At 38.9% G+C, this 22,084-nt stretch overlaps 1 protein-coding gene across 4 annotated transcripts in view; it reads left to right on the forward strand.

Annotated features, from left to right (window-relative positions):
- The window catches only part of TTLL10 (tubulin tyrosine ligase like 10), a 165,165-nt gene that overhangs the window by 57,618 nt on the left and 85,463 nt on the right, over window positions 1–22,084 (forward strand). For 2 of the 4 annotated variants that reach the window (XM_048825116.2, XM_075121041.1), the window contains exon 1: window positions 10,516–10,689. The exons of the other annotated variants lie outside the window; for them this stretch is intronic. The gene's annotated coding sequence lies outside the window, so the exon portion shown is untranslated. Of the gene's footprint in view, window positions 1–10,515; window positions 10,690–22,084 lie in introns of those variants that run through there. 4 annotated transcript variants of the gene reach the window in all.

Raw genomic sequence — 22,084 nt, forward strand, 5'->3', positions numbered from 1 at the left:
AAAATAAACACAAAAAACCCAGTCAGAACGTTCCTCTTGTTCAATGCAGCATTCAGGTAATCTCTTGTTTCTTGCTGGTAGATCAAGATAACAGCAGCTCTAAACTGGCATGCCCAAAAGCACATCAAAGTTTTTGTATGCACATAATCTGGATCTATATATACAAGCTGTTTTCTGTATGCACAAATGGCTGGTTAGGTGCTGAAGCTTCACAGCCACCCTCCTTCAACTTTACCTGTGCAAAATCATAGGTGTATAATTTTGAGTATATACATTGCAGTGTGGAGGCCCATGGGGTTTCAAGTTTTTGCTATCGTATCTTTCAGTCAGGTTCCAAAGATCTTGGGCTAAGAAGCTTAATATTTATCAGGAAACAAAGTTAGGAAATCTAAAGGATCTTCATGGAAGCTTAGAAACAGCATTTAAATCCTTCCCTTTTGAGTCTGATGCCTTCTCTTTCGGGTCTGATGCCAAGCCATTACTCTGGCTATTAGCTAACCAGTTTATTGTGGCATTGAATGACAGAGCTTTGTCAGGGACCTGATCTTTGGAGGTCATCAAGCCCTGAGGATATGCCTCACCTCATCAAAGAAAACAAAAGGATTTATTTACAGTTGCTGTTACCATGAGTGTTAAAAGGCAACTTCAAAGAGGTTTAACCAAAATGAAGTGAGCTGTAGCTCACGAAAGCTCATGCTCAAATAAATTGGTTAGTCTCTAAGGTGCCACAAGTACTCCTTTTCTTTTTGCGAATACAGACTAACACGGCTGTTCCTCTGAAACCTATCATTATGATAGTACATCAGTGTGTTTCACCACTGTTGCAGACCTTTTCCTGTGTTCCTTTGCTGTGTTACATAACATCTCCAGGAATGTTACTACTGTTTGGTACTCCTTTTTCAGGATTCATTTCATGGGCATTTGAACACTTCAGTAGAATGACGTCTAGCACCCTGGGATCCCCCCAGTCCATGACCTTTGTGCTATGATAATACGAATCATATGTAATAATAATTATTATTAATATTGATAATACAATTTAGAAAGATAAAAAATATAAACTAAAAAGCTTTTTAAAAATTTCATAGTCACATAATACCAAGCAGTATAATCTAGTGATTGGCAAACAACTATATATATGGTATAGTGAAAAGAAGTGAGTGATTCAAGAGAATGGTCATGTGGTTAAAGTAATGAAGAAGATCTAGGTTTCCTATCTCTGCCACAGGCACCCTGTGTGACTTGGAGCATCACATAATCTCTCTGTGCTTCAGTTTCCCATCTGTAAAAAGGGCATAATAATGCACCCTTATATGGGTGTTGTGAAGCTAAATTTATGAAAGTTTGGTGAGGTGCTTAGGTACTATGATGATGAGCACCGCAGAAAAGCCACAGTATCTCTGAGTGATTTTGCATGGCTAATTATATTATTATCAAGCTTCTACTTCCTCCATGTCTAGTTCTTAGAGGAATCTATATGGATTTCAAATGGAAACTTTTAGTTATAATTCTCATCAACCTCTAGCTGCCTCCTTCAAATAGGGCCCTCACTAGCCTTGTTTATTCCTTGTGTTTTACAGTGTGTGATAGATGTATTGATATCCCTTTAAAGGTAAATGGCTCAAATATGGAATAATAATCAGACTGAAAGTAGGATCAATATAGCAGAGAAACGTGTAGGAGAATCTGCAAAGAAGTTTGGCGTGTGTAAATACAGTTTATTTGCCATCAAATGGCTCCTGTTTATTAATAAAGAATGGGGACACAGTTTATTGATGATGATTCATTGGGAGTTTATTGCTGATAAAACCAAAGCATGATATTTACAGTCGTGTAATCTTTCCTTTCCTAAGGAAATAAATGATTATTTTATCTTGATGTGTCATTGTGAGACTGAGACTGTCCTCTCTGTGGGTTCAACTTCTAAGTCCTAGAATGGTTAGACAGTCATCACATTATAATCAGATGAATACAGGATATGCAACTGCAGCTGTAATTTATAAAAAAGAAAACGTGCACAGTGACTAGTTCTCCTTGGAATTGTATCTCTATGTTTAGAATATGTATAGTGAACCTTTTGTCTAAAGGTTCTGAAGGGTCTGATCTCTTATCCCTAGGACAGTTAAATTGTGGATTCTTTAACTGTGATCCCTCCCTATAACACACTCAGACAGTATACAGATAATGTTGCACATTCTTGTATAATTCACAAATAGATAGTGACACTGGGCCAGATCCACAGCTAGCGTAAATTGGTGTAGCTTCATTGACTTCACGATTGACTTCACTGAAGCTATGCCAATTTACACCAGCTCAGGATCTGGCCTCCTATTTCTCTTGGTCAGTTATCCCTGTTGGTTCTAGTGTCTAGAACCTTATAAATGTATTTCTTCTACTAATTCAGCCGGCTAGAAGCCTCTTTGCAATGGGTATGGATGTCAGAAATCTTTCCAGCTCTATCTGATTATTTTTTAGTCCATGTAATTTGTCTTAATGATGGATTTATGTTGCCTGGGCTTGTCGAGATTAGGAAAATAAACTGCATTTAATAAATATGTTAACAGCATGTAAATTAACATGCTTTTAATCAGGATCAGCTTATTGGTAAACCCTACTGTCTTTTTCTATATTAGGTGCTAAGTGTTAAAAAGTTGTTAATTAACACACCTTTGCTTTGAAGAGTTTATCTGCACACCTAGAATTAGGTGGTGCTTTATCCTCCCTCCTCTTCAGCAAAGCCCTGATCTGGTCTTGGAAAGTTCTGCTTGCAGATCTGCACCCTCTTTGAAGATTAGAGGTAAGATTTGGCAATGAAACTGGCACTCTGGCAGGATTTTAGTTGGGTATTTGTCATGCAGAGTTTGAAAAGCAATCCTTATGAGCTATATTTTGAAAAGCAGGTCTTTATACTTGTGCCTATAATTTTCACATGTCCAAATTCAGATGTTGGATTGAGGCAGCTTCGAATATGTGGCTCTATATGTCCCTGAGATTTCAAATGTCATTGTCCCATGAAATGATCTGGCTTGGTTATCCTTTGGGGGGGGGGAGGGGCAAATCCTGTTCCTGCCCACTAATACTCCTTGAACCAGTTCCTTCTTTGTTGTGGCACAAGGCCCAAAAGACAGTAAAACTGGTGTCATTCAGCAGCACAGTGAGGCAGGATGAAAGGATTGGCACAGGTTTCTGCATCTCCTGCTTGTATGCAGAGCTGCGCCCTGCAGAGACACCCTCTGTCCCATTGTGCGTGAGTGGGCAGAGTGAGGGGTGGATCGCCTGGCATGTGTGGATCTGCAACTCCCCAGGTGGGACGGGCTGCAGCAGTCACTAAGCCTACGGTGGCCTGGAGGCTGAAGTAGCAGCCAGGGAGTGGTTCTTCTGCCTCTGTGTGGCTTGTTGCAAGGGTTTTGACCAGTCGGTGACCCCCCAGGAGAACACCCTTGTGTACAGCCCACGTACTGGAGCCGTGCCCTGGGAGCAGGGTTTGTCTCTGTACACACTAAGAATTATCCATAATAGATTGGGTCAGATCATAGGCTTTAGTTACTACCATATTCCTGGGTACTAAGATAATGGGTTCTCTGTTAATGACCCTGATGACTGGACAGATCGAGCGCAAGGCCATTAATTAGTTATAGATAAAAATAGCAATTTTCTAAGGAAACTGTAAAGGGAATCCATATGATTCCTCAATATTGTTGACAGGCTGGGTTGTCTGTTTCAAATGCATCTGTTTTGAACTAGCTCTTAGGTACTCATGATCCGTGCTCTAGAGATACGAGAGAGAGAAAGATGGTTATAATCTTAGCTGGGCATCAAACCTGTGGTCCAGCCTGACATCCCAACCGAGCACCTTTGCCTGATTGTTATCAATTGACCACTTGGGCAATCAAATGTAGGGGATACGTCTTCAGGAGGGTGGTCGTCTTATTTATTTTTAGGTGCCATTTGCAAATGAATTGCAGACAGAAATCAGGTACCTGGAAGCCATCTCCTCAGATTTGCACCCGCAAATCATTTTGCAGGCACGACAATTCAGATGCAGCTGTTTCAGTCACATTGCTTTGGTCAAAAGTTGGGGTTGGGCTCAGCTTAAGTGAACATTTATCCCTTCGATTCCAGCTCATGTGACTGGTGGAAGAGAAGTAAAAAGCTGACTTGCTGAGAAGCAATATCCCTATGTCGACATTATTACCACACTGCATGTTGTCCCTTGCTGGAGAAATCAGTCTTATGCAGTTAAAGGTTTCCAAGGTTTCTGCCTGAGTTAGTTATTGAGGATAAGTTGTGTCTTAAGGGAATTTTTCTGCCAGTTGCGCTAATTAGCACGATAATTTGTCATTTCATTAAACACATCTTCCATGGAAAACGACAGCATGTTTTCTTCACAACAAGGAGCAAACATCTTATTTATTGATTGATTTTTCTTTCTTTTTTGATTAAGTTGCTTAGAATTTCCTTGAACGTGGCTAAACCATGGCATTTTAAATAGCCACAGCTTTCATCTTTTGTTTTGCCATTGCTTCTGATTGTGTGCTCGTATGTTACATGCTTTTATTTAAATGGTAGCACTGAGAGTCATTCCAGTCTGGGCACAAATGGTCTTTTCATCCCACATCTTGCTCTATTTATTTCAAGTCAACTGCAGGATATATATTTTTTAAGAGTTGAAATGAAAGAGTTATTTAACATCTAGTTACCAGCCTAAAAGCATGTACTATGGGAGGGGAAAACATGGCTTGGTAGATGAGGCAAAAAAATGTAGCCAACATTTTTAAAAATAGGAGTCTAAAATTAGCCTCCTGAGTCCATACTGAGGCACCTAAGAATGGAATTTTCAAATGTGCCTGAGTAACTTAGGAGCAGAAGTCGCAAGAATTTATAGCCTCCAGTGTGCCTGTCACCCTACTTCCACTCTTAGCTACCTAAATATGGACGTAGGAACCTAATATTAGACCCCTGTTTTTGAAAATATTGGCCTGAGTCTGGAGATGTGAGTTGTGGCTGGGATTTTGAAAGGCACTCAAGGAGTTTGGTTCCCAATACCCATTAAAAGTAATTGGGAGTGGGACACCTAACTTCTCTTTGTGCCTTTGAAAATCAGCCCTTCTGTGCCTGAGTCTACTAGCAAATTTGTGTGTGCCCAACCCTTGGGAAAGTCATTGCATCTCTCCACTCGTGCCTTAATTTCCCCCTCTCTATGCTGTTTTGATCAGTGAGAGTTATTTGATACAGTTATGCAGCACACACATCTATGTCAAATAAGTGGGATGGGACTACTCAGGGTTAGGTGAATTCAGATAGCTCTAACGGAGCAGCTAAAGCTAATAGCTAATCAATAAGTATTAGACTTGTACTGAATGAGCAGTTACTAGTACAGGATTCTTTAGACTTTTTTTTAGCTTCAATTAAAACCAAACAGATGGGCAAAAAGGAGTAGAAATTGTTACCTTAGGGAATAGCACACTAGCACATTTGGGACATCTAACAAGGCAAAATACTTTTGTTATTCTTTCCTTTATATTTTAAAAGACACATTTTTAGTAATATATTTTAGTGAATGCAATGCTCATAAAAAGCATGGGCCTGACAGACATTGAGAACAAAATCCTCCATCCCACTGAACAGGTAGAGCAAGCTTCCCCTCCGTTTCGCAACCCTCCCTTGCAGTGACCAATGCATGTGGGGAGGGAGGAGTTCATTTCCATTGCCCATTCAGTCCTTGTCCTGTCTGCTGAGATTACCAACAAAGGCCAGAAGTTGTGGTTTGGGTGACCATTCCCTATCCTTGATGCTGAAGACTACTTGAACATGGCAGCACGATATAATGTTCTTATTAGAGATGCATATCTCCCTCTCTGGCACATGGTACTCATAGCAACAGGAGGATGGAAATTGTTTCCCAACAGAATTGTTTGTCTAAGATTATTCATTCCCTCATAAAACCTTGGTTGCCAGTTGGCCCACATTCTTAAGCAAATCTGAAGGCCAAGCAGTCATTTTAAGATAGAAAACTGCTAAGTTTTGTACAGCATGTTGAACCTGGTTCTTCACCTTTCAGAGAAATTATTATTTATTAAACCATGGGGAGCGGTGGGGAGACTTGAATGCCTATTGCGGGTCATTATCATGAAAAACAAGTCTGCGTCATGCACGTTAGTTTCACTACTGGCCTATCCCAAAACTTCAGGACACACCTGTTAATGGCTAGAGGCAAGCAGATTGGTTGGATGTAAAGAATGCACCTGCGCAGGGCGGGGTGAAGAACTACATGTAAGCCGAGCCCTTAGACATTCTCTGTCTCTTCTCAATTCCAGCTTAAACAAGCAATATCGCTCTGGGCTGTGAAGACAATCATGCACGTTTGAATCCTTTCCTTTCCTTTTTTTTTTTTGGCGGGTTTATTTTTATAGTTTAAAACAGTTGTACAAGTATTTTGCTTCACAGTGTATGATTTTTTTTTGTTTTGTTTTTTTGTTCATTTTGTGAGCATCACGTCAAGAAAACCACAAGTTCCAAGTTCGTCTTTGCCAAGACATGGAAAGATCTGAAGATAAAAATCCTCGCACGCACTTTCCTGATGATCATTACATCCTTTTTGTTACCCACTTGAAGGTTGATCTTGGTTTGGGAAAAGGTTATTGTGTCTCCAGCACTGAAGTTACTTAAATGTTATGTGTTTTCCTGGTCCTGTAAGCCACAGTGTCCTGGTATTGTGGTGTAGGCAGATCAAACTAGCGCTAAGTATGATTTTGATACTATTGCAATCGTGTAAATCAAAATTCTCCTTCCTTATGTTTTTTTAGGAGACTGTCTTTTTTTCTTCTCTCTTTCTCCAAGTAGACTGAAGGGAGGGGGAGGTTGTGTTAAAACTGTCTCAGGTTTTGTCTGTTCTTAAGTAGGGGGGAGGGGTAAAAGGCACATGAATTCAAATGTTCATTTTACAAGTAGCCAAACCAGTTAGGGCAGGTAAATGAAGAAGCAGGAAATTCAATAGCAGGGAACCAATGGGAAAAATCCAGTTTCACTGAGTGGTCATGGAACTCTGAAAAGAGACACATTTTGGAAAGGTTATTGTGACTGAAATGCAGCATTTAGTATGAACTGAAAAGGAAAATTCAAACATTTCTTGAGTGATCAAATACTGAAAAGAATCAAACACAGCCAGCATATGTATTGGTAGCTATCCCCATTAATGGTATAAACTTATGTTATGGTCTCCTGCTCAGTTAGTTTTATTCATTTACATTTTTCAGTTGGTCTTAATTGGTTTGTATTCTAATATATTTTTAATAATGTCACAAAGAATTTTTTGGTTTAGACGTACAATTAATTGCTGCTATTATTATTATTTATTAATTGAAAATAATATTCAAATATTGTACAGGGGATGAAGGAAATGCATTTAGATTTTCCATATGTTATTGCTATTATTTAAACTAAATGGGGGTAAATGAAAGGCCTTTTGTTCCAGCTCTGAGTCATCAGTTTCAGCTTATGGCTTGGAGGAGCCATTTTGGGTTCATTTGTTTATTCTTTTCTTTCCTCAGGCTTTTTTAGTACATGACAAAGTGAGCGTAATTGAGACTCTCTGCTTCTTTCTAATCTTTCACTAATTCACTCAAGTTGAAGTGGAGCGCCTGTGCCATTCCAGACTTGCCTTTACTTGTGCTGTAGTTGGACACTAAAAAAACAGAGACATCAGATAAAACAAAATTAGCTGCTTCAGTTTGAAGCATGAAGTCTAACTGTGGATCAAAATGGCATTGGATGGCTAGTGTGCTTTCTCAGTACCTGAATGGGAGAATAGTTGTAAGAGTGAGGTCACATTTTTTGTCTCCGCTTTGGCCTGACAGCTGTTGGGTGCTGTTGTTGACACAATAAATTGGGTGAGAATTTGGTGTGTTTTGTAAGCATGGAGACTTTTCTCACCGTTCATTTTTCCACTTGCAGGAAGACCCAGCTAGGCTTTGTGGACGTTGAGCTCAGCCTTCCCCTCCACCCCTTATTAAAACCGCCTTTTGGAATGTTCCAGGACAGTATTAAGCCAGGCAGAAACCTTTTTAGATTATTTAACCTTTTATAAAAGTGGAACCTAGATTTGGCCTGATTTAAATGCTCCATAATGCCCTTGATTTCAGCAGGGGCTATAGAAGCTCCCCTCCAAAAACTATTGTCCTGAAAGGAACAACTCAGGCAATATTACAAGGCTGCCCTGACCTTTTTTCACTGAGTCCGATTAATTAAATTTCACCTACATTTTCCTCTCACAATTGGAAGCTTTGTAAATCCAGCTGAATGTAATTTTTTAAAATGATAAGAACAGTGATTTATGAATTATTTTGCTGTATCTGGATTCCCTTTTAAAACAAGACTATTTTATGTTCATTTGGGTTCCACAGAATAGTATTAATATGTAAGTGTTTGGGGGGCCCATTTATTTGCAATAATGTACAAGTGGAAATATTTACTCGTAAACTAAGTTAGCAGCAGTGCTTATTGGTTAGTTTATTTTGATTCATGAATTTAGGGATGCTCTTAATCTTACCATAGTCTTGATAGTTCTGAAATGTATTTATTGGAAAGTCTGTGTTTCAAATTGCAAATTTTCACATGAGCGCCTGAAGTTAGGGACCTAAGTAGGGACATAGGTGCCTAATGGCAAGATTTTCAAAAGCACCTAAGTGAAAGTCTGTGGGATTTAGCCAGTGCTTAAGTCACTTTTGAAAATGGGACTTAAGTGCATTTGAAAATTTTATTTTACATTAGAATTGAGGCCCCTAAACAGATATTTAGGTGGTTAAAATCCGGATTTGAGTAGCTAACTTTAAGCACCCAAATGTGAAAATTTGACCCCTAGAAGATGTAGTGAAAAAAATCTAATGGAAGCCAGGATCCTTCACATAGTTATGAACATGCTTTAACTTTCTTTACTTGAAGAAAAGGAGGACTTGTGGCACCTTAGAGACTAACAAATATATTTGAGTATAAGCTTTCGTGAGCTACAGCTCACTTCATCGGCTGCATCGGATGCATTCCTTGAATAATCCCAGTAAAGGCAATAGGACTAATCACATGAGTAAAGTTAAGTGCATTTGTAAGTATTTGCAGGATCTAAGCTTGATAAACAAATCATGTTTTTTCCTGGAAGTAAATTTGAAAAAACTCTAAAGGCCTGATTTCCAGAGGTTGCAGTCAATGGGAACTGTGTCTGATTGGCATCTCTGAAAATCAGACCATAAACTATAGATAAAATTATGCTATGCTAGATTTCAGATCCTGTGGAAGCTGGGAAGAAATTTGTCATTAATTTCCCATGAAGTCAATGAGTTTAAATGAGCGTAACTGACAGCAGAATTTGGCTTGGTGCGAGTATTTTGTTTGCACTATTGAAGGTCCTATAAAGATTAAGAGGAGAGTTTTTTTGTATTTTTTTAAACAAACAATGCTGATTGCTATTATTTTAGCCAGAGACTAGAGTGAATGAAATTCCAAATTAAAATATGCTTAATTATCCCACATAATATACTAGTGAAGTGTCTGCAAATTGCTTCAATATCTTTTTCAGAAAGGAAGTAAATTTCCACTTCAGCCTTGTTAGGATCCCTATGCCTTTGAAGGTTTACTCATCTCTGTAATGGTTGGGTTTTCCCTTAAAACGCCCTTAGTCCAAGAGAAATGCAGAAAGGTCACCAAATTGCTCTGTGTCTTATCAAAAGGCAAATAATGCGTTTTAAAATTACAAAAATGCAAATTGGGGATAAAATATGGATGCAATCACATGTTAATTTGTTAGACATTTTGTTTGCAAAATTATAATGTCCTTAACGTATTTTGGGCAGGTGGAAGTGGCCTGAGGAAATTAGATATTATAGCTGGGATACACATTTCACTTTAATTAGACTTTTTTTTTAAATGGTCATTAGAAAACGATATGTTAGCTCACAGTTTTTTAGCCTGGATAAAAAAGAATCTTAAATAGTCAATAATTAGACTGATCTTTAGAAACAGAATTTAGCCTGCATTCAAGCTTTTAGCCTTACAAACAAACCTGCCTGTCCTTTTAGACTCCAGGTATAGCTTATCTGATGAAGCCCAAAGATAAAGGCTTAAGTTTCACATGCTTTGTTCTTTTCATAGTCCCTGACTATTGATTAAGGCTCAACCATACAGGTTAACTAACAAGTTAGTTTTTCACGCTAGAGTCACATTCCTCTCCGAAGCTGCAACTACCTGGGTGCAAATTGGAGACTCTGCATTCTCCTTTGGAGGATAATTGATACCTGATTGTTTTAAAGCTGGTGGAACTTTGCCTGACTGTGTACTTCAGAAAAGAGGAGGGGGAAGGTGAGTGGAGGAGGGAGGAGAGAATAAAGGTAATGAAGGTACAATAGCTAAATACTAGTGCTGAAAAAAAGGGAGGGGGGAAGGGATTCATTTAAGTTCCTTGTTTTCCGCTCCTCTTCAGCCATTCTTTCCTTTTTCTCAAGGCCTGAGCATTGGTAATAATGGTGATGATTAACTAAATGAAGTCGGTAACCTGGGCGACCATTAGGGTGGGTTTATATTTCATGGGTACCGAATGGCCAGAGAAAGCGCACTATTGAGGACTCAGAAAACTGAAAGATTTTTGGCGTTTTCTGTGTTTTGATTTTGGCTTTGCATTCTTTGCCTCGATCTTTCGCCACGGTAAGGTTACAGCCACTTTCTTATTCCCTGAGAATCCCCTCCCTTTTCTCTCTCTCTCTCTCTCATTCCCTCCTTCCTTGCAACTCTGCTGCCTTCACTTCAGTCAGAAGGGTCTTTCCTCTGCATGTGGGCCTACCTTCAGGTGGTACCATGTTGGGGTGGATGAGTTGGGGAACAACGATGTATTCCTCTGTGTGTTTCCCTTATGCTAGTTTAATCTGTTTTGAAGTTTTTCATTATATGGCTTGGATTTTTACTGCTTCCACCATAGCAATTTTGTGTTATTTTTCCAGGTAGGGTGTTTAATTTTTTGTTAGGACCATATTTGCATTTAGGACACTGTAAGTGAGCTGTATGCTTTGTAGAACAAGAACTTCATCTTGCTTGTTAGGCCTTTGTGGGGCACAAATTGCTTATTTCACTGGCAATGGTGAGAATTGTAGTGGAACATTGGTTCAATATTTTTTTGTCCTTTTCAGGACTGAACTTTATGTGTGCAGCGGGTATTAAATAAGACTGGCTTAAAATAGAGGTACGTAAAAGTATGGAGTGAATTCTGTTATCAGTCCAAATAGAAATAACTGTGCAAGCAGTTTTTAAACAGATAGTAAACTGGATACAAATAAATGCTTGTGGAATTTAATGTTATAAAGCTAAAGCAATAGGTTACTCTTGGGTATGAAATAGGGATTCATCTCAGTAATGGGTATATTAAAAATGGTGGCTGCTTTCATTTTCCCTCTCCTGCGGGCTGAGTTGGTTAATGGAATCCATAATTCATGTGTATACTGCTCCATGCCTTTTGGGAAGTTCCCCATCTTTTACTTTGTCATTGCCATGTTGTGGCTTACAGGACACTATAATATGTTGGTCATTTAGTATTACCAATATCACTGAGTGACCTTCTTAGGGAACATTAAGGAGGGCAATATTTCAGTTTATGTAATTCCTGGCAGCTCTTTTAACAAAGAAAAATGATTGTGACTGTTTAATACAAAAAGACCGTAGTGAGTTACAATGATGATGAAGATACGTTTAGTTGTTCAAACAAATAAAATAGCATGGCCAAAAAAAGTTGCATTTATAGATTTAATTTTAGCCAATAATTACAAAAAAATGAGCCAGTGGCTTATAATAATTGCCACTAAGCTTGCATTAATTAGTAGATAGACCATGTATGATGAGAATGAAGACTTATGTCTTCAAAGAGGTGTGTGATAAATTTCTAGAGCCATCCTCTAATCTCAGCTGCAGCAGCCTAAATCCCATGTAACCCCATTAACTTTATTGGAGTGACTCTGGATTAACAACAGTGCATCTGAGATCAGAATGTGGCCTCCAGGCCTTTAACTGCCAACATAATTTAAAAATGGCCAGATTTTTATAAGCGATGCACACATCTTGCAAAGCCATGCTAATGTTTTCCTTAAATTCAGTATTTATATTTCACTTTTCAAATCTGCTCTTCGCTATGTGGAATATTTTCTGCATGGGGATTACCAGAGTAAGCGAAATTAGAGTAAACAGACACAGTTTTGTGTGGACAAAGACTCAAAAGGCTCTTTCTCTTACCATGTGCGCTACTATTGTCTGCAGTTATGCAAGACCATGCAAGGATTATTTATTTGAATGGATTTGTTGTAAAATGGCTACAGCAAGAGATCTGGGAAGAAATTAGGGTTCCTCTGAAACCATATCATGCCTGTTGTCTCTTATAATGGCAGACTATGCAACAGAAATCAGTTTCCATTGCAGAACACTAATGTGCAGACCCTGAGGGACATAAAGAGAAGGAAATTCACCAGCCATCGTGGGGCTGAATAATCATTAACACCACCGCAAGGTGTAAGAAACAGTATGCAGTTAAGAAATAGACACCGTTTTGTAACTGCTTGGGCACACTGGCATTTTCCAGCTTACCCTTGAAACTTCTTTGGAAACTGTTTTTTGTTTGTTTTTTTGAAAATACTAATGCGTTCTACTGAATATAGCAGTAAGTTAAAGCTCCCTTGTCTGGTTATATTATTGAGCCTATCAGGTGCTGAGTTTCCATTGAAGAGAATGCAGGACAAGGGGGGCCCAAAGGAAGGATTTTTCTTTGTTTTAGTGGGAATAAGAAAGATCACTGAAGCTCTGCTATCTACCTTACCATTGTATGAAGTACGAGTTTACATCTTTTGAAATGACAGAGCTCCAATGTGCTACATTTAACTTTGTTCCCTCACTTTACTACAGACTCAGCTTAGCTCCCATGAACCAATGGGGACAGAATCAGGGCCTACAGTCAAACAAGAGGGAGGTTCCAGAGAAAGATATTTCACACTAAAGGTGATGGAGGCTGTCAGGGAGTATTTGTGGTAACCCCAATCTATATAACTGGCTCCTGTTCTTTCAATAGTATTGACACCAAGCACTAGAAAATGTACTGTCATGTACTAGCTATAGTGAGGGAGGGACTGGATGACCTAATAGGACTCTTCCCCTAACTTCTCTGATTGCATGAGTTAATATTTTGGAAATGTACAGAGAGTGCTGTAGTGTGCTTCATGGCAAATTCTGTTCCCTCTGGCAGACCTGCACCCTGGATATTGCACTGACCTGCACCTTGTACATTTAATGGCTGCCTGAAGTGGGTATAAAATACTACCAAATCAAAATTCTCTCTCTGTTCAGATCAATGGTAGCGTTTTATACTAATTTCATGCCCAATTAGCACCAGTGTGAATGACAACACAAGAAGCTGAGCTATGGAGAATCAGACTCAGAATCTTAAATATATACAGAAGGATATATGAAGTCTAGACATCCACAAATAAAAACAGAGTCCATGTTCTTTCTTTCTTTCTTTACCGTGAGGAAGTATGGAAATCATAGGGGATTTGGCAGTGGGATAAAGAGCCTTTCATCTCTGGCTAACTGGTATGACTCTAGTCTAGATTGGTAGTTAATTAAAATAATTACATTTGATGTCTCTTTGGTGGCCTGTGTGAAATGAGTTGGTGGGTTTAATTTCAGTGCCTAAGGGACAAGTGTGTCCACCCCACCAAACCCATCAGCAATTAGCCTCTTGTTGGCAATTGAAGGAGGGAGGGTAAAAAATGAATGGCATTACATTTAAAATAAGAAGCTAATTGTCTTCCATCTCCTTGAAATGGTGCCTCTGCATCCTGGTTGAGGCACGTTGGCAGGATACACCTGGTATAGAAATAGAGAGGTGTAGTGCTGATGAAAAATGCCATATTGACCACACTGGAGGCCAGATTCTCTGCCGTCATTGTAAAATGCACATAGCTAAAATACCTACAGTAGCTCCTGAAAAAAACCCTTGGACTCCTAAGCAGTGTTAGCTGAAGTGTATTTAATCATAGAATCATAGAATCTCAGATGAGAGGTGGAATTATGCTCAGCAATTAATTTGAACTCAGATTTTTTCTATCAGGAAATGACGGTCTGAAATACAAAGCCCCCTCTGTTAGGAATTTAGGGCCAATTTCTGATCTTAGTAAAGAAAAGAACAGTGGAAATTTCATTAAATTTTGCCCTTTGGGTTTTACTTTTCTTTGTCTGCAGATCTGGCTAAGGGCAGGGATTTCAACTTTGTGCCAGACAGAGCCTGTGCCCAATTACTAAATGCTGTAGAAACCTTCTATACCTTTTCCCTTACATGTCCACCTTGTGTATATTGTTTGCTTTCAGCTCGAGAAGGCATTTCCTGATTATTTCTTTATTGGACATAATAATATAACAATGAAAAATACTTTATGAGGAATAAACAATTCTTGGCTAAATTTTCAGGGCCCAAACATCTTAGTCAACATACATTAAGTAAAGTATGACCCAGATATGCAAAATACTGTACAGGTATGTAATAATTAGCCGCAATTTTCATATGTCATTCATTACTTTTAGAATCACAAAGTACACAGAATCCAGAAAAATGACATAATTGACCAATATATATTGCAACACAACGAGCCAAATTTATATATGATGTAACTTCTTTGAAGTCAATGGACTCAGGAGACTTGGGTTCCTTTCCCAAGTCTTCCCCTGGCTGGTTGGGTGACCTTGAGCAAGTCACTTCCCCTGTCTGTGCCTCAGTTTCCCCATCTGTAAAATGGGGATAATGATACTGACCCCCCCCTTCATAAAGCACTTTGAGATCAGCTGATAAACAGCACTATATAAGAGCTAAGTATTAATTATTATTCTGAATTTGGGCCATTCTAGTTACACAATATTTTCAGCTAGTTGTATTAGCTGGAACAGGGTATTTGGAGATCTGAAATATGAAGATTGATATGTACTGTATCTATTACAGAGGAAAAAGCTGCATAGATAGTTGTGTAAGCCATTCACTGGTTCTACAGATACAAATATATCCTGGGAGTGATGTACATGGTGTACCTGAGATCTAGCTATAAACAAGAGAAGTGTATAAACAAATACTCAGTTATTGGATACACACCCATGCAGGATTTTACAGAACATTTATTACAACTCTGTATTTCCACAGTAACTTGCATGTGTTAAATTTTTCCATATCTTTCAGATGGTGACACAGAAAAATCTTTTGAATTCCTAGTCTGATCCCCACTCTTATTGACACTGCAGTAAATAAGGAGTAAAGCCATTAAAGTGAACAGGCCAGATACTGAATGTGTGCATAATGGCATAGCTATGTTGATTTCAATGGTGCTACATTGATTTACACCTGCTCAGGATCTGACCCAGCAATGTTACACTGGTGGAAACCAGTGTTAGTGAGATTAGAATCAGGTCTTTTCCTCTTTTGGCCAAAACATTCCTCATTCTGGGACATCCCCCATCTCAAATGAGCAGATGATGTTTGGGAAATGGTAAAATACTGGCAGATCAGTATTTGGGGCCTGTAATCTCTCAAACAGAGATGTGTCTCGATGAATCTCAGGGACGTAGACCTCCAGTCATTCTCTTCACAATACAAGAATCGGAGTTAGTGCCAATGAAATTCAAACTGAAGAAAATGTTCATGTGCACATTACAGGTTTGACATGCCCTCTGCTAGCTAGCAGCTGTGGCTCATTTGCAAGTGTTCAAAGGTTTCAGCAGTAGGGATCTTTGCCTATGAAAAAGAACCATTGTGTAACAGATGAGTGGTCACCGACAGAGGCCATAATATACTATAGTCTATTGTTTGATTAGTTAAAGCGGTCTTGGATCTCTCTCTAGCATTGTTTTGCTGTGGCAGCCTCAACAGTTACATTAGTTATCTTTCTGCTAGGCCATGATGCCACCATTTAAATGTTTTTTGTCCTAAAGTGCAGTGTTCCCTACAGAGAGAATGGGATTTTAAACAAGGTAGTAGGGCCTGGTGAATTGACAAACTTGCTGGTCCCAGCCCTACACTATCTAAAAGAAAGTGTGGTTGACTTGGATTCCCCCTACTGTATCTTTGAAATGGCATGAGAAGGAGCTTAGTGAGTCCAGCGGCCTTTTGGCTATACCCCTGCGTCTCTAGTTCCGTGGAGGTTCACGTGAACTTGTGATTTAAGACAGCACGTTCAAATGTGCATGTACAGCGTTGGTGCACCTTGGGTTGTTGTGTCACTGATTAAGTGATTCAAACTAGCTAGTGCAATGTTATGGCTGAAATGTACATGAATGAAAAGCAGGAGGCTGGTCTCAGCTACAGTGATCATCATGAAAAAGATCTCGACACTTGCCAACAGTTGTTATACCCCAGTTATTTCCTACCCTAAATTTAAGGGAAAACTGGTCTCTCAGATACCATTGTTTGAAAACTGTTGGCAAATCTCGACTAATGGTGGGTGATCTGTGTCATGTACCAGCTCTCATTAACTGCAGTGGGGGCTGTGAAGTGTATCTAAGGGCAGGAGGTGGCCCAGGAAACCCCCAAGTTACAGTCCCCACATCAGCTGTATATTGATCACATTGCACACATGCTATTCAGTATATTTAGGGTCAAATCTTCGTGTGCACAAAGCCCAAACTAATGGGCTTTTAGTGACTAACCTATATCAAGGCAGACATGGCTGCATTTTGCAGCTGTTACATCAGTCTGCAGCCTAGAGTGGAAGATGGGGCCCACTACACTTTTTACATGGTCTGTGGAGATTTTGGTGCTTAGTTTTAGATAGATTGTAGACTCAATGGCCTATCTTCCGTCTATAAGAATTTCTGAGATTCATCCCCGTATGTGGGTATCCAGGGATCAAGTCCTGCCCATAATCTCCACACTTCTGTCTAAAGTGTCACTACACAGCCCAGCCCCTTGTGAGACTTGTCTGTGGACTGCTTCTTGGTCCGTGTAACTGTGGCAGTTGAGCTGCATTTGGGCCTTTTATGTCAATGCAAAAAAGGGACACAATTTATCATCAAAGAATTAAAGATAATACTATCTACAGCAATATACAATAGTGAAGTCAAGAAAATGGCACTTCCTTTTCACATAGAGCATCTTCCGAATACTGCAAACAATATCAGTCACTGATCAGGATAAAATTGACACTTAGTTGATGCTGTAGCGTGGCCAAAGGCCCCACACGCACCATCTCATGTAAAAAAAAATTTTAAAATCTCTTGGCATTTAAGCATTGGGACATTCCTGACTTAGTATTATGTAGACACATAGACCTGATACAGACAATGGAAGGCTCATTTTCAATGCATCTATTCTATTCAGTCACACTGGAATCTTTGCAATATCCCAGGAAAATGCTCAAACCCTACAGAGTCGTAACAACCAAGGAAATAAAGGAGAAAAATTGTGAAGTATTTCAGGTTCTAACTCAAAACCACAAACCTGAAGAAGTTCAATCTTCATGGTGCCACATCACCATTAACTTGCTCTGCTGGGCCTCGGTCAGCACATGGATGGGTGAAATCATCCACAGTTCTCAGATCCTTGCAAGACATGGTGTGTTGTAGGCAAAACAGGGTGAAATATCCAAAATCGTAGCTCTACATTATCTTGTTTTGGCAGTTTATTTAAAATAGTTCCTTTTGATTTCAAGTACAATAAACTGATGTTTACGGTCCAATTATAACAATATTCCCTGTAATTATTTTAACTGTGGTCTTTCTAGCAAATAATTTTTTTAATATTATTACATGGGTAATAGTTCTAGATGCCATGTTTCAAAACACTGTTCAATATACTCTGGGGTTTTTATTATTTCTAAGCCCGCCATGAAAGTGACACTTTATTTCAGATGCAACTATCACACTTAAACCGTAGGCTATTTTAGAGAGAGAGCAGCTATTGCCTAACACACCCTTCAGTTGTCTTTTTAATTCCATGAATTATTAATGTAAAAAAATGAAACCTCCATTTGTAGAGGCTAAATGGAACATGTCTATCTGTCAACTGCTTTTGCTATGCGTTATCTTTTTCGACAGTCACCTAATAGCTCGGATGAGATGGGGTGCAGCATGTTCTAATAAAAAAGGGAGAAGTTCCTCTTGACTAGTTAACCATTTGCTGAGTGCCAGCACAAAAACGGTGAAAAGAAAACCCAGCTTGCTTTATATCCAAATGAGGATGGAAGGACGTGCTACACAATTCCAGGCTTTAAAAGCTGCTGGGGAACAGGCACAGAAGTGCTGTTTTTTAACGTCACTTGTAGGGATCAGTATTTAGCAACTGAAATTTTTCCTAATTGAAAATCTTTGTGAATCTTTGAATTTGAATAAAAGGGTCTATTAATCTACCTGCAATATAATGTAACCTACGTACAGAACAGGTTAACTTACATACAGAATAGGTTAGCTTACATGCAACACTGTGTAGGGCATCTTTTTTTTTTTTTTTTGTCTCCCCATCTTCTGTGGTTTGAGAGTTTAACTGAGATTAGTTGCAAATTTTTTTTTATTTTTGTGCCATGATTCCCCTTCGATGTGTCACTTTTGACTTTAGCTCAATCATTTATATTCAAAAAGGACATTGCTGTTGGGAGAGGTATGGTGGCTGGCTTTCTCCTTGTCAGGCTTTTGAATTTGGTACGTAAGCAGATCCTTTCGGGGTTTTGTTGTTGCTGTTGTAAATTAAACATGTGGATCTTGCATTCACGAATTCACTAACTTTCTGCTGATTTGAAATCAGTTGGAAACAAATACAGTTTCTTTTCCCTCCTCCCCCAGCTGCAGATTTGACATCCCTGAATGCTTCCTGAGTTAATCCTGGAGGCCATTTTACTGCTTCCGACACAGTCACCGATCAAAATGGTGGGGGCTTGGCAAAGGTCTTAGCAACAGAGCAGGCAACGTGAAAAACAAAAACAAGACCAAAAAACCCTACCACAGCCAGTAGGCTCTGGCAGCATTATCTGTCAGCAGTGTCTGGCAAATAGGGATTTCCAGCTGGTTTCAGAATGCAATGGAAGGCATGTTTGTAATTTTACAGGCCTTTACTTTTCAAGAGTGTTAGGTGTCAACGTTTAGCCTCTTTGTGCTGAACAAATTAGAACAAATTGCACTAATTTGTTTAGCTGCTATACAGGTTTTTAAATATTCCAGGTGACCCTGTGTTTTCTGTCTCTCTCTCTCTCTGTCTTTTTAACCTGGTAATACAACACTAAAAATTCACATTTACAGAATCTTATGATGTTATAGTTGGAGATGTGGAGGGAGAAATAGAGTGCTGACAACCTCAGAATTCTAATCTAATTCCTTGGTATTAAGAATTCCTCTATGATAAATTTGCACTCAAAGTTCTTCTCTTTGAAATTAAAAGAAAAAATAAACCTGGTTTAAAAGATGACTCAAGAAATCAGCAAATATCAGTTGCCTAATACAAGCACAGGTAAAGTTCATATGTAATTGCATGGACATACTTAAAGAGAAGTTGGATCTCTCAGTAGTTTACCTCTTGGAGTTGGGCCTTAGTGTACATTTAACCATGGCTTGAGATCCAATTGCTTACAGGGTTTAGCACTTTGCCTTGTTGCTATTAACTTACGGCAGCAGTTAGGGGGCATTACATAGGCTGTGATGCTTGGCTGGGCTTAATTTACTATCTTGTTACCTCCATCAGTTCCAAAGACTTGTTGCATTAGGAGCTGTCGGATTAGATATATCCGACATGATCTATCAGTATGAGGGAACAGTAAGGTTTAGGGTACAGGGAAAGCCCTGGTCCAAAATGATCAGAAACCGAAGTAGGTATATTTTTTTCTGTTAAATTATAAGAAAGTTGTAATTTAGTCTCTTCTCCCAAATAATTATCACAAAAGGTTGGCAATTATACAGTGGAATTCTCCCTCTCTTTCTCTCTTTTTCTCTCTCTCTCTATTATTTTTTTCTTCTCCAAGGCTTTCTGGCTGGTGGTTTATCTGCTGCTTGTAGACCGCGATCCTGGGATGCCATTACCATCTTACTGGGCAGCATTGGATGTTTTCTGTGTTTCTAATACTGCCTGGTAATGATGATTATGGTGTCTCGCACACAACGTGGAAAAGTTCAACAGCGAATTTGGAACCAGAGGTTAGTGGCCAATATGGAAACTAATACAAAGAAAAATGGTGCTTGACTGAAGATAATTTTGAAGAACTCCCAAGCATGAGTAACCCTAGAATAAAATGCTTTGGGTGACTAGATTAGAAGCTAAAAATGAATGTAAGAAAACACTTTTTTTTAGATTACACTTTGAAGATATGATTTAAATGAACATATAAATATAAAACCCTGGATACTATATACAGATGAACACTCTTTTAAGAGAACAATGATATAATAAATAGTTCCAAACAAAAATGTGAAGTTTTGTAGCTGTGAGAATGCTGATTTAATCTTTTCTGTCTATTTTTAAACTTCCAGACAGTGTTTTGTAACTTTACAGAAAATATAATAAGAACAAGTAAATAAGGATTTATTAGCAATAACATTTTGGATCCCTACTTTCAAACTTTGCTTCATAATCAAAATGATTTTTTTTCCAGCTAGTAAAAACTGATTTAAGAATTCTGACCAGTCATCTTGTTATGAAGTGTCAACTTAAGCACCCTTAACTTTTTGAATTTTGCTTTTTGTAGTTTGCTCTGTACCTTCTCGCCACAACAAATTTCATAGATGGTACCTTGCTTCCTTTCTACATTAGTATGTTATAACAGTGGACATTGTCCAAGAAGGTGTTTTTATTAGCAGTGAGCCAGAACCATAATCTTGTATCTGGATCAAAACTCTACCTCTAAGGTCCATCTACAATGTTTAAAAGACACTCAAACATTTAAAAACAATTTTCTCTAAATATTTCTTCATTATTTGGGAGATGTTTGTAATATAATACATTGGAAGGAGGAAAACATGAAGGGGCCTGATCTCATTTACCCTAAAACTCTTTTGCAGCAATGTGGCAGCATAGAGTAGCTTTAAAGTGGGAATTAATTACACAGCATTACACCTGCTTTAAACCCCCTTTTGCACTGCTAGACCAGTGTAAAGGGGTTTTAATGGAAACAAGAACCTGCCCCAGAGAAGTTCTCAGATGCCTTTTGTGTCTTTTGACCGAGAACTGAAACAATGCAGGAAGTTTGTTCCTTCCTTCAGTTATCAGTTATTAAAGGCACCGTAAATAATGATTTACAAGGATATCCTTGAGATGGTATAAGTGCTGTTAAATATTTTTATCTTACACATGGCATTATGGACAGGTGTTTCAGCACTCCTGGCAGGTGTTAAGCATGACAGAAAGCAGCAACAACAACAAAAAACCATAAGGGTCTCTCACACATACACTGTGTGCTGTTCATTTTAACTATTTGAATTGAAATGTTTGGTTATTTCCAGGAAGTTATTCTTAGGTGACACTGTTTAGATCTCATGCAATGCACAATGGGTGGCAGGTACCCTGCTGGACAGTCAAACATCTGTCACAAGCTTTGTGTTGAAATTAATATTATTATTTATATTACAGTAGTGCCTAGAGACCCCACCTGAGATCAGAGCCCTGTTGTGTTGGACATTGTACAGAGACATAGTGAGACAGTCCCTGCCCAAAGAGCTTGCAGTCTAAAGAGACAAGACAGACAAAGAACAGGAGGAGAAACAGAGGGAAATGACTCATCCAAGGTCACAGAACAGGTGGGTGGAAGAGCCAGGACTAGAATCTAGATCTTTTGAGTAACAGTCCAGTATCCTGTCTGCTAGCCCAGTGGTTTTCAACCTGTGGTCTGCGGATCCCTGGGCGTCCGCAGACTATGTCTAAGATTTCCAAAGGGTTCTGCACCTCCATTTGAATATTTGTAGGGGTCCGCAAATGAAAAAAGATTGAGAACCACTGCGCCAGCCCATTAAGAACTACATGAAGCTCTGGCCACTGATCAGCAAATGCATGATATGGAGTAACTGTGGACTATAGTACGATCCACCTTGCATGTGTTACACAATGTATGCTAAT

Source organism: Caretta caretta, chromosome 18 (genome assembly GCF_965140235.1).
Source record: "Caretta caretta isolate rCarCar2 chromosome 18, rCarCar1.hap1, whole genome shotgun sequence".
Classification (NCBI taxonomy): Eukaryota; Metazoa; Chordata; order Testudines; family Cheloniidae; genus Caretta; species Caretta caretta.